This window comes from Solenopsis invicta, chromosome 5, assembly GCF_016802725.1.
Source record: "Solenopsis invicta isolate M01_SB chromosome 5, UNIL_Sinv_3.0, whole genome shotgun sequence".
In the NCBI taxonomy this organism is placed as follows: Eukaryota; Metazoa; Arthropoda; class Insecta; order Hymenoptera; family Formicidae; genus Solenopsis; species Solenopsis invicta.
Genome location: NC_052668.1, coordinates 6,801,624 through 6,817,625, shown reverse-complemented (window position 1 = coordinate 6,817,625; position 16,002 = coordinate 6,801,624). Strand labels below are relative to the sequence as shown.

The 16,002-nt window shown below is 42.1% G+C and overlaps 1 protein-coding gene across 13 annotated transcripts in view; it reads left to right on the top strand.

Annotated features, from left to right (window-relative positions):
• LOC105199486 (bone morphogenetic protein 1) overlaps positions 1 to 16,002 on the top strand; it is an 899,375-nt gene that overhangs the window by 231,906 nt on the left and 651,467 nt on the right. The window lies entirely within an intron of this gene.

The window sequence follows — 16,002 nt, the reverse complement described above, 5'->3', positions numbered from 1 at the left end:
GTGTCTGTACCAACGGCCGCTTCGGTCTTTTAAATCTACGATGATGGGTGATACGATTTTGCGCACCTCGAGGGGGCCTCGGAATTTCGGCGCAAGTTTCGCGTTGAAAGCGTCGGCTTTGTTCGAGAGCGGGTATTCTCGCTTGTATACCCATTCTCCTATTTTCGGTTTCCACGGTCGTCGGCGTAAGTCATAGTAGTTTTGTTGCCGTTGGAACGCGCGGGCGAGATTGACGCGGACGAATTTGTAGGCCTCCTTGAGGTGTCTGCGCGTTGCGTTTAGCGGTGCGGCAGGCCCGGTTGCCGGTCGCTTGGCGTCGCACGGAGAATCGAGTTCGCGTCCGAGGTTCAGCAGCGCAGGGGTGTAGCCTGTCCTGTCGTGCCTTGCGTTGTTGAAAGCGAACTATAACTCCGGTAACTTTTCGTCTCAATTTCGGTGGTTTTTTCCTATATATTAGGCAATCATTGTTTTTATCGTTCGATTCGTTCTTTCTACCGGGTTGCAGTGCGGCGAGTGCACTGGGGTGAACGTGTGTCTTATGTTAAAGGCCGCGAGGAGGTCTTTTAGTTGTCGTGACTTTAGTTGCGTTCCGTTGTCAGATAGTATGATCTCGGGCCGTCCGTGTCTGAGGATTACCGCTTCCGCGATGTGTCGCTCTACGTTGGCTCGACGTAATGAACGCAACTCTACCCATTTCGAGAACCGGTCTTGCATATTTAGTAGCCAGGTGTGGCCTTGCTTTGAGCGGAGGAGGGGACCTATCAGGTCTAGGGTGACCTGCTGCCAGGGTCGCGTTATGTTTATCACGTGTAACCTCCCGGCCGGTTTTCTCTGTTTGACTTTGTGTCCCAGGCATGTTGCACAGTTTCTTACGTATCCGGTAATGTCGCGGAACATCCCCGGCCAGTAATATATCCGTGCTATTCATACGATCGTTTCTGCGATGCCTAGGTGCCCTGCTCTCTCAACATCGTGGTAGTTTTGTAGGACTCGCGGTCTTTCCGGCTTGGAAACGCAGCGCTTCCACTGGTCGTTTATGGGGGTCTCGTTGAAGTTTAGGTCGTGCAGTACGTGTTTGTATAGCTTCCCGTCGCGTATGGTATAATCTGAGTATGAGGCGGGGTTTCGCGTGACGGCTGTTATTATGCGTTGATACCAGCGGCATCCTGGTACGTCGGTTGCGGCGGCGGTTGTTGGCTGGCGGGACAGCGCGTCCGCGACATGGTTTAGCGTGCTCTTTCGGTATTTTATTTCCTGGTTATATTGTGGCAACTCGAATGCCCACCGTCCGAGGCGTCCCGTCGGTGAGTCGAGCTTATGTAACCACCTGAGAGATTGGTGATCCGTGATCACTGTAAACGGGTATCCCTCTAGGTAGTCTCGCATCCGGCGTATGCCCCATATTACTGCTAGACACTCTAATTCGGTCGCGCTGTAATTTCTCTCGGCCTGGTTTAGCGCTCGGCTGGCGTATGCTAATATGCGTTCTCCCTCCGGGAAGTATTGTGTTAGCACGGCCCCCAGGTCCGTCATGCTAGCGTCGGTTTGCAGAAAGGACCGTCGCGTGAAGTCTGGGCAAGCTAGTACGGGGGCGGCTGTCAGTGTTTCTTTAAGCGTGCGGAACGCGGTTTCTTTCTCGTGGCTCCACTGCCAGCGTGCGTTCTTGCGCATCAGTGTAGTTAGCGGCGCGGCCGTGGTGACAAAGTTTTTGATAAAGCGTCGGTACCAAGAAGCGAATCCCAAAAATTGTCGTATTTGTTTGACATTTCTTAGTTGTGGCCAGTCGGTTATGGCTTTTACTTTTTCCGAGTCGGTTCTGATTCCGTTTCGGTCGATTATGTGGCCGAGGTATTTTAATCGGTTCACGCAGAAGTGGCATTTTTCTTTGTTGATGCGTAGTTTTGCTTCGCGTAGCCGGCGGAATACTTCTCGGAGGGTTCGCAAGTGTTCCTCAAACGTTTGGTTAATTATGATTATGTTGTCCAGATAGACGAAAACATTTGGTTCGAAATCGGGTTTCAGGACCGAGTCTAGCAGTCTTTGAAAGGTGGCGGGTGCGGAGTGTAGCCCGAATGGCATCACTTTAAATTGGAATAGGCCTTTCCCTGGTAAGGTAAATGCGGTCATCGGTTTGCTGTTAGCGGTGAGCGGTACTTGCCAGTACCGCTCTCTAGATCCAGTCTCGAAAGATATTGTGCCCCGCGTAATTTTTCAAGAGTGGCGGTAGTTTGGGGCAATGGATAGGCGTCTGGTTCGGTTGCGTCGTTTTGTCGTCGGAAATTTATGCAGAACCTGTTTCCCGTCTTTCTTACAGACGAGTACTACGAGCGAGCTTCACGGACTTTGTGATTTCTCTATTACCTCTTCAGCCACCATCCTCTCTACTTCGGTGTCGATTATTTTCTGCATTACTGGGTTCCGCGCGCGATAGCGTTGCTTGATTGGCTCTCTTCCGGACTTTAATTTAATATCGTGTTGTGTTAGGTGTGTCGGTCCGGTTACTGATTCGAATTGTGGCAGCTCGAGTTTTAGGAAGTTCTGTAGTTCTATTTTCTTCTTTGCGTCTAGTCTTGATGTTATGTCTGGTTCCGTGGTGGCGTTGTGGCCTTTTGTTGTCCTATATATCTGGGCGGGCGGAGCGGGTTTTTGTACGTCCAATTTCGCCCACAGGTCGACGCCGATCAGAATGTCGCTTTGCATGGTCGGCATTATTCGAAAGGTATGCCAGTGGAGGCGCTGGTTCATGTTTAGTGTCAGGCGAATCTGGCCGTGGAGTATGGACGCTTGTCCGTCAGCGAGGTGTATCGTTATCGCCTCGTATCGCGGCTGAAAACTGAGTTTTTTCGCTAGCTGGTGGGTCTCGTTGTTTATGAACGAGATTTCGGAACCTGAGTCAAGCAGGGCGTTTATCCAGTGGGTTTTGAGGTGAACGGAGATATGCGGCCGGGGGTTAAATTTTATTCGGTGGACTGGGGGGTGGCCGGTGCCTCGCCGGTCCGAGTGTCGTTTCCCGCCGCCGGGTAACAGTCTCGCGTCAGTACCTCGTCTTTGCCGCACTGTGAGCAGAAACGACGAGAAAGCCGGCGGCACTCAAAGTGTGTCCCCGTTGCTTGCACCGCCAGCAACACTCGGTGCGGTCGTAAGCGGCGGCGGTAATCGGTACTTCGCGTGGCTTAATTCTTTCGCTAAGCGCGCGCCGCCGCTCATGGATATCTTCAAACTCGGCGGCTAGCTTGAGCAGTCTGGCGGGGCTTTGTATTTCGAACCGGCGGATATATAGTTGGTTGTCCGTTAATAGATTGCGGTATAGGCAGTCGATTTGTTCTTCGCGTGAGAACCCCCCGCTTGACGCATCAAAGATAATAGCGCGGTTGCGTATTTCAGGCAGCTTTTCCCGGTCTTTTGCGTGCGTGCGTATATTTCGTCTAGTAGATGGGCGCGGACTTGTGGGGGGGGGGGAGGTATGGGTCGCGGAAGTCGTCCAGGAAATCGGCCCAGGTGTCCCAACCCTCTCGTGAGTTACGTAGCCAGAGCAGGGTGTCCCCCTTCAATAGTTTTGGGAGGCCGGCGAGTATTTGCCGGTCAGTGTACTCGTACGCGTCTTTAAGCTCCGCGATGCGTTTCAGGAAACCCCAGGAGTCTTTTCCGTCGAAGTGTAGGCCCCACTTTTGCATCTGGGACGTCGCCATAGCGGGTGATTCTTCGGCTGTGTCGCGGGGTTGCGGTGCGAGAGTTAGTGGCGGTGGCGGGGGTGTCAGCGGTGGGTGCGTGGCGGGCGATGGCGGGGGATAGTGTTAACTTGTTTGGTTCGCGGTGATCCGCGACGTCGCAGAATTGATCGGGGTGTGCGTAGCTACGAAGTCGCTCAGACGGCGGCGGAGATCATCTACCGTGCCTTCGGTGTCTAGCCCGAGGTTTTCTAGTTCCTCGATCAGTCCGCTTCGACGCCGCAAGTATATCCACGAGTGGCACATTTTCTTTTTTGCTCTTTTATTTTCTCTCCACCGGTACAGTCCCTGTTCGAGCGCCATGAAACAACCGTTATTCCGTTTTGCTGTGCGCGGATTTAGCTCGCGGTATGGCTAACGCAATAGGTTCGAGGCGAGAGAGAGAAAATAAACGTTGTTTTGACAATATGCGTGTGAGTTTATTGCAAAGTCGTGTACTCGATACAACTTTGTGCTGCGCTGCCGCGATCGAGAGAAACGAAGCAAGCGCGGGTTGACGGATTTATGCTTCGGTACAAGTGTAGTTCGCGGTAATACCCTATGATCAGAAAGTACCGGGAATTTTTAAATAAAACAAAATAGAGTTAAATTTCAGGCAAATTAATTTTATCTCCTTCAAAATATGATCCATCTGAAGCAACACACATGTGCCAACGCTTGACCCAGTCCTCCATGCATCCCTGGTAGGCCGACAAAGGGATGGCCTTTAGTTCCCTCGTCGCATTCTCTTTGATCTCCTCGATCGACTGAAATCTCTTTCCACGAAGTGGCAACTTCAACTTGGGGAACAAAAAAAAGTCGCACGGGGCCATATCAGGTGAATACGGTGCTTGCTTGATGGTATTTACTTGATGTTTGGTCAAATAATTCAGTACAATTCGGGCTCGGTGCGATGGTGCGTTATCATCATGCAAAATCCAAGAATTGTCGGCCCACATTTCCGGCCGTTTGCGACGTACAGCATCTCTCAAACGCTTCAAAACGGATAAATAATATTCTTTGTTGACTGTCTGGCCCGGTGGAAGGTACTCATAGTGCACAACGCCTTGGCAATCGAAGTAAACAGTCAACATCACCTTCACTTTTGAGCGGCTTTGATACGGTTTTTTCGGTTTCGGCTCGTCTTCGAAGCGCCACTCGGACGATTGTTGCTTTGTTTCCATGTCAAATTCATAGACCCATGTCTCGTCGCCCGTAATTATCCGTTTCATGAAGGTTGGATCACTTTGGGCTTCAGAAATCATCTCTTCAGCAATTGTCTTTCGGTGGTGTTTTTGCAAGAAATTCAGATCCTTCGGAACGAGCCTGGCTGCCACGCGTCTCATATCCAAAACATCAACCACAATATGCTGTGCCGTTCCATATGCAATGCCAAGTTCACTAGACATCTCTCTTAAGCTGGTATGACAATTTTCAAGCACCATTTCTTTCACTTTCTTCACGTTTTCATCGGTGTTCGACGTCGATGGACGTCCGGAACGAGGGAAATCTTCCACCACTGTACGACCACTTTTAAAGTCTTTATACCACTCGTATGCTCTTGTTTTTGATAGAATAGATTCGCAAAATGCTTTTTGCAACATTTTCAGTGCATCGGCACACGAAATTTCGTTCGCAACACAAAATTTCAAACAAACTCTTTGTTCAACAAAATTATTCATGGTAAAATGCGGCAAAATGAAAAAAGTTGACTGATGTAAACAAACGCCAGGCAGACACTAATGATCGGATGGCACTAAAACCTGACAGATGTGCGTCTTAAGGTCGTACCAACATAAGAAAAAAAATAAACCTGTTCCCGCATGCGCGGTACTTTTAAATAAAAAATTCCCGGTACTTTCTGATCATAGGGTATAATAAATAAGTGTAAAACCGAATATTTACATTTAGGTACAGGTATAGATTGCGGTAATACTGAAAACGAAGCGCGGAAAAGAATACAATGACTTAGAACGGTGGATTATTTACAGTTTATTTACAAACGGCCTTGGCCGTAGAGCCGAGCGGGAATCTCGTGATTTCCAGAAGCGGGGTCAGCTTCTTGAGAACTTCGGTCGGTTGAGCTTCGAGGCGCGGTTGCACTGGTATGCAGCGGGGCGCGAGGCGCGCTGACGCGCGAGATAGCTCGGTGCGGCGTTTAAATGCCCGATAATTTGTGCTTGGAGCGCGGTCTTCCTTTTCTCGGCTTAATAGCCGGCGCGAAGTCGCGGGGCTTGTTCTGTTCGGGATCACCCAGAGCCACCAAGTACCTCGACAGCGGCAAAGAACTTTTACCGCTCGTTTGGCCAGAGGAATTTCGGGTCAGAATCGAGGTGGCGGAATGGATCCTGAGTGTGCGAGCGGAGGCCTTTTATACCTCCTGGCTCGCGCGCTTGGTCGTTTTCGTGCGCTTTCGCTCTTCTTCGAGATTTTATCTCGGGATTCCTCCGCGGCTACTGGTACAGACGCGCTTCTCGCGGGGATTTCTTTCTGCGGCTGGTCGGTGCTGCGCGTGCGCGCGGTCTTGTATCGCGCACGGGTCTGTCTCATGCTAACGGCTGTCCTCGGCCGTTAGCGACGTCTTTGTGGCAGCGTTTAGATAGGCGCGAGCGCGCCTTCTGTTTTTTAAAGCCGAACAGCGGCCTCCGGCTGGTGTTCACTGGGAATAACTTATGCAATCTGTATGCGTTGTTACAACTTTGAGAATCTATAACTTTGATTACAATCAATACTTTTGTACGATTTTTTTTTTTAAACAAAAGTTTAAAATCTCAGGAGTGTGACTGAACAATCAGCATTGCCAAAAAATAATTTATTGTGAAGTTATAAAAGAAAAACCATTAAGTAAAAATGAGAAATTGGTAAAAAATCCACTTTTCCTTCAAAAAATTATATCTTTGCAACAAAAAACTTTTAAGGACTTTCAAATAAGGCGTTTCAAAGCAAAAGATTCATACTTAAAAAAAATTATATTATTGTTCTTTCTATTAAAAAATGTACTTATGTAACAAGGGAATATGAGGTATTTTTGATTAAATCGTGTCTAAAATTGAAAATTGATGTGTTTCATGATATACTTCGGAAAAACTCCCTTTTCTATAGCATTTTATAATATTTCAACTTTAGACAGAGTATATGCGAGTAACATCCTCAAACCGACCTGTTCGAACGTATTTTGTCCAGCTTTTTTATGTAAAATACTCACAAAAAGAGTTTCACTTTAACACTATATGGGTCGCATCGACCCTAACAAAACTTTGCTGCCGTACCGTTCAAATTCTAGTTGACCAAAAAAGTTGATCAACCATATCAATCGAAAGAGGAGATTTCAAACTTTTTTTACGTCTTGATCTAAACCTCCTATCTCATTCCGTTTTCACATAGCAAGCGTTCAAAACTTCATATGGGGTCTATCAGATCCACTTACGTGTTTAAGGATTAAGACGATTTTTAGTTTTGGTTTTAATGTATAAAAAGGATGAAAATACCATTTCACACAAATATGTGATGGCAAAAGATAAAAGTATTTGTAATGCAACTTTTGCTAATTCTGGATATCGTTCGAATTGTTCACACTAAAATTGTTCTAACAAGTAAACCTACGGAGGTGTCATTCACCGAATTTAATGAAACTTTAATATGTGTAGAACTTTGAAAAATATTTGACACGTATTTTTTTGTCGGCACCAATCCACTCTAAAGGGTAAAAACTATTCCTTAAAGGTGAGGGATAGAATTAACATATTAAGTGTAATAAGTTGAAAATTTTAAGAAGTAAAATGTGTTAGGAGGTTTTTGGGGTCGTTAAAACTAAATCTGATGTCAAAAGTATGAAATTCAAAATGGCCGATTTAATACGGCGTCCAGATACTTATTTTGTTTTGGAGAAAGGGGTATTATGGCTATTGTCAACAATATGGCTACCCTATTATTTCCGTTATTAGATGACGTATTCTAACAATTGCTTATGGAGTTATTCGTTTAGTAGCCCGCCGTTTTTTAATGATGCTAATATGCCAATACATAATGACTAACAATTATTATAAGGCATTTTTACTTTTGAGCACTTCTAAACTTTTTCAAGGTACATTTTTAACCTTTAATTACATACATTTACTCATTATTCTTAAACGTGAGTGTATTATCACACGAAGGTACATACATTGTTTTTTCATTTTTATTATTTTATTATTATTTAATTTTTTATTTGGCCGTAAACATTTCGAGTTATACAAAGTTAAAACAATAACGTAGAATTTTATTAATATCGTTTTTTAAGCAAAATTTTTATTTCGAAATATTTCTTCAATAAATTGATTGTCATTCTAACGAGTGGTGTTTAGAAATATTATAGACATTATTTTATGCTTGTTGTTTAATGTTAAACAGAGATAAAATGATATTCTTAATGAAATTTCTAATTATACTTCTAAAGCTTTTGAAAGGAAATTCTAAATCAGGAAAATTTTAAACAATGGAAAAATAAAAATATTTAATTTTGTAACAAAATACTGTGTTGATTTTAAACTAAACTAATTTTTTTAAATTATTTTTCTGGATAGCCGTATTACAACCACTTTTCTTCTTCCACCGATTATGCAGTGCATTAGATTTTTATAAATCACGTCCTAAATAATAAATATTTTATTACTTTGAGTCTAGAACCTGTCAAACAACACTCTGACAAATGTTTTTGTTCAAATTTTAATAGAAAATATTAATTATAAAGAAAATTATTTAATAAAATAGAAATGGGTGCCATATTGCCCTGTTTTCATCTATAATATAAGGAGTACAAATTAGTTCGGTCCGTTTTATTGTGGTCAAAAATGCACTTATTTCAGAGCAAATTGAATAAACACATTAATCAAAGTATTGTCCATCGCTGACTACTTTTTTCCCACCTTTCAGACATTTTTCGAATTCCATCTCGAAAAAATATTTTGTCTTTTGAAGCAATCCAAGTTAGGAGCCAATTTTTGATTTCTGCAAAAGAAGTGAACCGGTGTCCTGCCAAATCGTGCTGCATGCGTCGGAACAACCAGTAATTAGATGGAGCAATGTCCGGCGAATACGGCAAGTGCGCTAAAATATCCCACTTGAGCGTTTTTAAATAAGTTTTGACTTTTGCGACATGAGGCCGTTATCATGCAGCAGAATAACTTTGTCTTTGCTTGTATTTCGGCCGTTTTTCTCGTAATGCACAGCTCAAACGAATCAATTGCAGCCTATACTGATGGCCCGTAATGGGTTTGCCAGGTTGTAGCAGCACATAGTATACAATACCCGCAAATTCTGCTTAGTTAACACAAAAGTTGACATATTCAACACAGTATAAAACAGGTGTTGTGTATGAAACTCAAAACAAAATGTACTGAATATTATTGATAGATGTCTAACCTCTCTGAAACCACAAAAATCAGCTATCACTATGACACATTTGTGGCGGCTTTCAATTATGCCGACAGACGGCTGGACAAATTCCACTGGACAAGCAAGACGACCAATCAGAACGCTGTATGCAATACTACGGAGTTCGCGCGCATTTCTTGCGAGCGGGGAGACGCTCCTCCGGCGTCACTTACTCCGTTAGAGATCACGAGAGAGAGAGACAAGACTTAATGTGTGCCATTGAATTAAGCCAAAAATAAGACTGATGCATTATTGAATAAAGTTTTGTTATCTTATTTAATATCGTGTATATGTTGGGAACCCCCACATATATTGGTGACTTTGTTATTGAATACGCGCTACAGCAAACTAAATACAACGCGTGAGTTAACTTATCGAACCACGTGGAAAGCTGACCTCTATCCAACCAAGTGAAAAAGAAAATCAATCAATGTCGTTACCTCACACCATCGAGAAGCGAATCAGCGGGTGAACCAAACTTGGATCAATCCTCGTTTAGCGGAGACAAACCAGCATTTCAGCAAACGAACAGCGAACCCAAAACAGACTCCATCAACGCGCCACGTCTAGGAAAACTGCCACAGTTCTGGAAGGAAAACCCGGTACTGTGATTTGCGCATGTTGAAGCAGCGTTTGCGATATCCAGAGTAACGAAGAATGAGACAAAGTACAGGTATGTCATTATCCACCTTGACCAATACGCACAACCCTTTGTCTCAGACATTATAGCCGCGTCACTAACCGAAAAAAAGTACGAAACTCTGAAGGAGGGGTAGAAGATAATCGGATTATTTGCCGAGACCAATGAGTCGAAATTGCGGAAACTGTTACGAGGAAACGAGCTCGCAGACGAGAGACCTTCAATCTTTCTGCAGTGGCTGCGGAATTTGCCCGGCGGGTAATGTACCAATGCGGTACTCAGGACACTATTCCTTGAACAACTACCGGATAACATACGTAGCATCTTAGTCATTAGCGAAGTCACAGATTTGATAAAATTAGCACTCTAAGCTGATAAAATCATAGAGATGTCTAAAGCGAGCGTAGCAGAGGTTAGCGTTGCCACCAAAGCACTAGCCGTGCAAGAAGCTGCAATGTACAGCGAATTCAAGGTCATGCAATACAGGATGCATTGACTAAACAAGTGGCCGAACTGTGCGAAATACAACAGCGGAGCAGATTTAGAAGCAGAGCACGCGACGGGTACAGGCGCAAGAGCAGAATTAGATCCTAAAAACGTAAAAGAGCATCCAAAACATGGTACTATCATTGGAAATTCGGGAACAAAGCATACAGATACATACAGCCATGCGATTGGAAAAAGCCACTTGCAAAGAACGTTGACGCGGAAAACCAGCCGCGTCGTCCAGTCAGATGACAGAAGCAGGCGACGCAAAAACATTTCGTCTAACCGTGACAAAACAGGATGCGTTATCTTATAAACACTGGAGCAGACGTCATTATACCAAAGAAAGCAGTCAAAGGAAAAACTACATTAAGTATGTATAAATTATACGCTGCCAATCACAACTTAACAATTACGTACGAATCGAAACTAGTCCATGTAAATCTAGGATTGCGGAGAAAGCTAGACTGGATGTTTGTAGTAGCAGACATAAAATAAGCTATAATCGGTGCAAATTTTCTAGCACACTGTTGGTCAATTTAAAACACAAACTACTACGAGATGGAATAAATTCCAAGGCAAACGGCGTAATATCAGAATCTTAAATTGGGGGAATTACAACCTTTGATCATACAAACTCTTTTGCATATCTTCTACAACATTTCAGCAACATTATCAAGCCGACAAATTTTCAAATACCCAAACATGGATTAACACATCACATTATTACCATAGGGCCACTAGTTGTAGAACTTGCACGTAGACTATTGGGTGAAAGATTACACTCAACGCGCTTGCAGATACAACACATGCTTGATGCAGGGATCTGTAGACCCAGCTCTAGTCCCTGGGCTAACCCATTGCATCTAGTGCCGAAAAAAGGAGGCGATTGGAGAATATGTGGTGAATATAGGCAATTAAACAAAATCACAATACCTGATAGGTACCCAATCTCACATCTACACGATTTCGTACACAACTTAGAAGGATGCACTACGTTTACAACATTAGACCTGACAAGAGCGTATCGCCAGATTCCCGTCGCCGAGGAAGACCGTCCAAACAGCAGTAATAACACCATTAGAATTGTACGAATATAACGTAATGCATTTTAGCCTACGTAACGCTGCACAAACATTCCAAAGACTTATGGATTGTGTACTTAGAGATTTGGATTACTGTCATTGTTATATCAACATTTTAATAGCGTCACTGAATTTGGAAACACACCGTCTACATCTTCGGGAGGTATTCCAACACCTACAAAATAATGGACTATCCATACCTGGCAAAATACGCCTTTGGCAAAGAAGTCGATTATTTAGGTTACACCATAAGTAGTCAAGATATCAAACTTTTGGACACACAAGTCGAAGTAATTAACAAGATAGAGAAACCAACAGATATTAGCGGACTAAAACGTTTCTTATAAACTTTTATAGAAGATTTATTCCTAACGCTACTAGCATACAAGCTCCATTTCACAAATATTTGACTAACATCAGAAGAAACAACAAACGCCCGATAATCTAGAACGAACGTGCAGAAAAAGCATTCTTAGACTGCAAACAGCAACTAATAAATGCAGCCTTAATAGCTCACCCTAGAAAACACGCGGTATTGGCAATTAAATTAGATGCCTCAAACACAGCAATAGGTGCTGTTCTGAAGCAATATTATAAAGGATGCTGGGAACCTCTCGGATTCTTTTCAAAGAAGTCTATCCTAACACAAAGGAATTACAGCACTTATGATCGCGAGTTCCAAGCTATATACAGTAGCCTCAAATTTTTCAAATCCATGGTAGAAGGTCGCAAACTTATAATAAAAACTGATCATAAACCATTAATCTATGCTTTTTTACTGAAATCTGCGAAAGCATATCCCAGGCAGTTAAGACAAATCGATCTAATTGGCCAATTCAGTACGGAAATCATCTACGTCAAAGGTAAAGACAATACAGTCGCCGATGCACTGTCACGCGTCGAGACAATTGACATGTCAGTCATCGTTACAACCAAAGAACTCGCACAAGAACAGCTCACAGACAAAGAAATCAAAGACTTACTGCAAAACGGAACGCATTTACTCCAACTGAGGAAATTTTAGATAGATAACTTCGATACCGTCGTTTATTGCGATGTCTCTCTGAAAGAAGTTTGTCCTTATATGCCAAAAAGTCTACGACAAAAAATATTCAACGTTATCCACGGATTAGCACATCCCAGTGGACGAGTTGTCCGCAACATGATTGGACAACAATTTGTTTGACCAGCAATGAACAAAAATATTACCGAATAGGTAAAAACTTGTTTACAGTACCAGAAAAACAAGATCCACAGACACAACCAACTCGGTTCCGAACAATTTCCAGTGCCAAACACAAGATTTGATCACATACACTTAGATATAATTGGACCAGTTCCTGTTATACAAGGATACCGTTATTGTGTAACAATGATCGACAGGTTTACTAGATGGCCCGAGGCAGTCCAAATCCAAGATATATCTGCACAAGTAGTAGCCAAAGCATTTGTTAATGGGTTGCATGTTTTGGCGCGCCTAAGACTATTACCACTGATCAAGGTACAAAGTTTGAGTCACAATTGTTTAAAGCTCTGACTAACCTTTTGGGATGTGTTTGAACAAAAACTACAACATATTACCTGGCTTCTAATGGAATCATTGAACGTTGGCACCGTTTTTTAAAAGTCGTAATCCGCTGTCAAAAGTCTAAAAACTGGTTGCAAGCATTACCAATAGTTCTACTGGGACTACATATCAGCATTAAAGAAGACATGAAAGCGACAGCAGCAGAATTGGTCTACGGCATTACCTTACGTTTGCCAGCAGAATATTTTTCAACGAGGATTTTATGCCAGAACCTCAAGCATTTTTATCACGTTTTCGAGAGCACATGCGAAACGTCAGGTCTACACCCACAGCCCACCATAACAAAAAGAGGACATTTATCCACGGAACCTTATACAATTGCACTCACTTATTTGTGAGGGTGAATAAATTAAGAAGCCCTCTCGAGCCACCTTACAAAGGTTCATATCCGGTAAGCAAAAAAATTAGTGATCAAATATTTAAAATTCTAGTTAAAAGAGAAGCTACCAACATTTCGGTGGATCGACTGAAACCAGTGTTCTTGGAGGCAACATCGGAGGAGAAAAATAAGCCATCACCCGTTCAAACCGCGCAGATTAGCAACCCGAGGGTGTATCCAGGCAAACGTGTCAGATTCGCGACATAGTAGGAACCATGTCACTTGAGGGAGAGTACTGTGGCGGCTTTTTATTACGCCGACAGACGGCTGGACAAGTCCCACTGGACAAGCAACACGACCAATCAGAACGCTGCATACAATAGTGCACAGAGTTTGTGCGCGATTCTTGGCGCGAGCGGGGAGGCGCTTGTCCAGCGTCATTCACTCAGTTAGAGAGCACGAGAGAGAGACGAGATTTAATGTGTGCCATTGAATTAAGCCAAAGAATAAGACTGACGCATTATTGGATAAAGTTTTGTTATTTTCCTTAATATTGTGTATTTGTTGGGAATCTTCGCCTCCACACATTTATAACAGCCATCTTTTGGAAAAGGATCGAACTAATTTGTACTCCCAATATGAAATAACAAAAGTTGAAAATTTTAAAAAGTAAAATGGGTTAAGGGGTTTTTGGGGCAGCTGAAACTAAATCTCATGCCAAAAGTATGAAATTCAAAATAGCTAATCCAATATGGCGTCCACTACATTAAAATTTTTATTATTTTTTTATCAAAATGAGTAAATTTTAAGAATTCTTGTCATCACAAAATTAAAATTTCTAATTTTTGGGTCGATAACTTTAAATATGGTGTTAAAAATATAAAATTCAAAATGCTGGTTTCAATATAGCAGCTATACATGTTAAAATTTATAATTTTTGCAAAAAATTTGTTGATACAAGATCCTCATCTTTCGGGGTGCTACGAAATAATATGCTGTACGCCATATTGGATTGGCCGTTTTGAATTTCACATTTTTGACATAAGATTTAGTTTCAGCAACTTCAAAAATCTCTTAACACCTTCTACTTTTTAAAATTTTCAACTTATTACATCTAATATGTTAAATCTATCCCTTACTTTTAGGGGGTAGTTTTCACCCTTCAAAGAGGACTATTGTCGATAAAAAAATACGTGTTAAATATTTCTTAAAGTTCTACACATATACAAAATTTCATTAAAATTGGTGAGTGACACCTCTGTAGGTTTACTTGTAAGTCCAATTTTTTGAATTCCATTTGAATACGTGCGTTGGAACGGATTTCAATTAGATCGTTCTTTAATAAATAACTGTTGTCTATCAAATTTGGGTAAAATAAAAAAGGATCTAAAATCCACCTCTGATCTTTGTTAATATATCTCGTAGTAAAGTATCTATAAAATGATTCTCTCAATTGTTGATGGTGTATTGTAATTTCAAGTATAATTGTTATTTTTTCATTTTTCAGAACAATTGAATCCAGCAAAGAAGTTTCCAAAATTTCCATTTTTAGCTCGACATTTCCAAATTTTTAGTTTTTCTATAAATAAAAATAATTTTTTATTAATTGTTATTATGTTCCTACAAATCCATGCATTGTTTTGTTCGATTCATTCAGATGGCTAAATATAAGGGGCAATCTAAAAGTAAGGTTACAAAGCTTACAGTGAAGAGGGAACGTTTTATTCAGAGAAACCAATGTATCTACTGTAACGACAATTTTACTCGTTTGAAACAATTTTTTACCGTCCGTTCATGGCTTATCTTTATCTTGAGACGATATTTCACATTTGCAATAATTGACGTATCAAAATTGAGCGTCAGGCACGAGAAAGCGTGCCACTCTTCTCCACGTTACACGCAATGATTATTAAGCGATTTTTCTTAGCCTTGAACGTTGATGGCACCGAGAGCCAGCGACTCATCCGCGGAATCGGCAATGACGGGGGAAATTGGAATATGGAAGAGCGAGAAAAAATCACATAATAATTAGGCGGCAATTAACAACAAAAATTTAACAATGTATTTTAAGATTGGTTAGTATAATGCACAGATAGCACGCAGCTCGTTGGCGTGCTTCAGTGTAACAGAATCGTGGGTTGTTAAGCAGAGCGGCTAAGTTATCGGACAATGCCGCGCGATAATGATACACGAAAAGATTTAACAGCTCCGGTGATACGGTATCTGTTTCGTCTCGAAATCTTTCTCGTCTCGACATCGCCCATGTACGATCACGGAATCGATGACTTTACAATCTTTTTGCTGACGCTCGTCTCACCATTCGGCAGTGGCGCAATACGTAACTTCTTTTCTCTACGTCTTCTTTTGATCCTGAAATATAGAGTCGGCTCCGATGTTGTCTCACCGGCTTGGAGCACGTTTACAGCACAAGTGTGTATTGATCCTCGATTCTGCGAGATCCCGCGGTGTCGCGCAGGGTGCCCAGTATAAAATTGCAGTGTGTCGCCATCTGCAAGCGTTCCGTAGCCAGAAATCGCCAACTTAATGGTGTAAATCGCCAGTTTTGTAGCCAACATAATAGTGCACAATTAGAATTTGAAATAAATATTACATTATAATTCAAATAATTATTTATTAAAATTGGTTAAAATATAGTAATTTCTTAAGAAAACGCATTATTTTAATTAGAAAATATTTATTTATGAATATTTCACAAAAAAGCACATTATTTTAATAAATTTTAGAAAAATATTTATAAACTATAA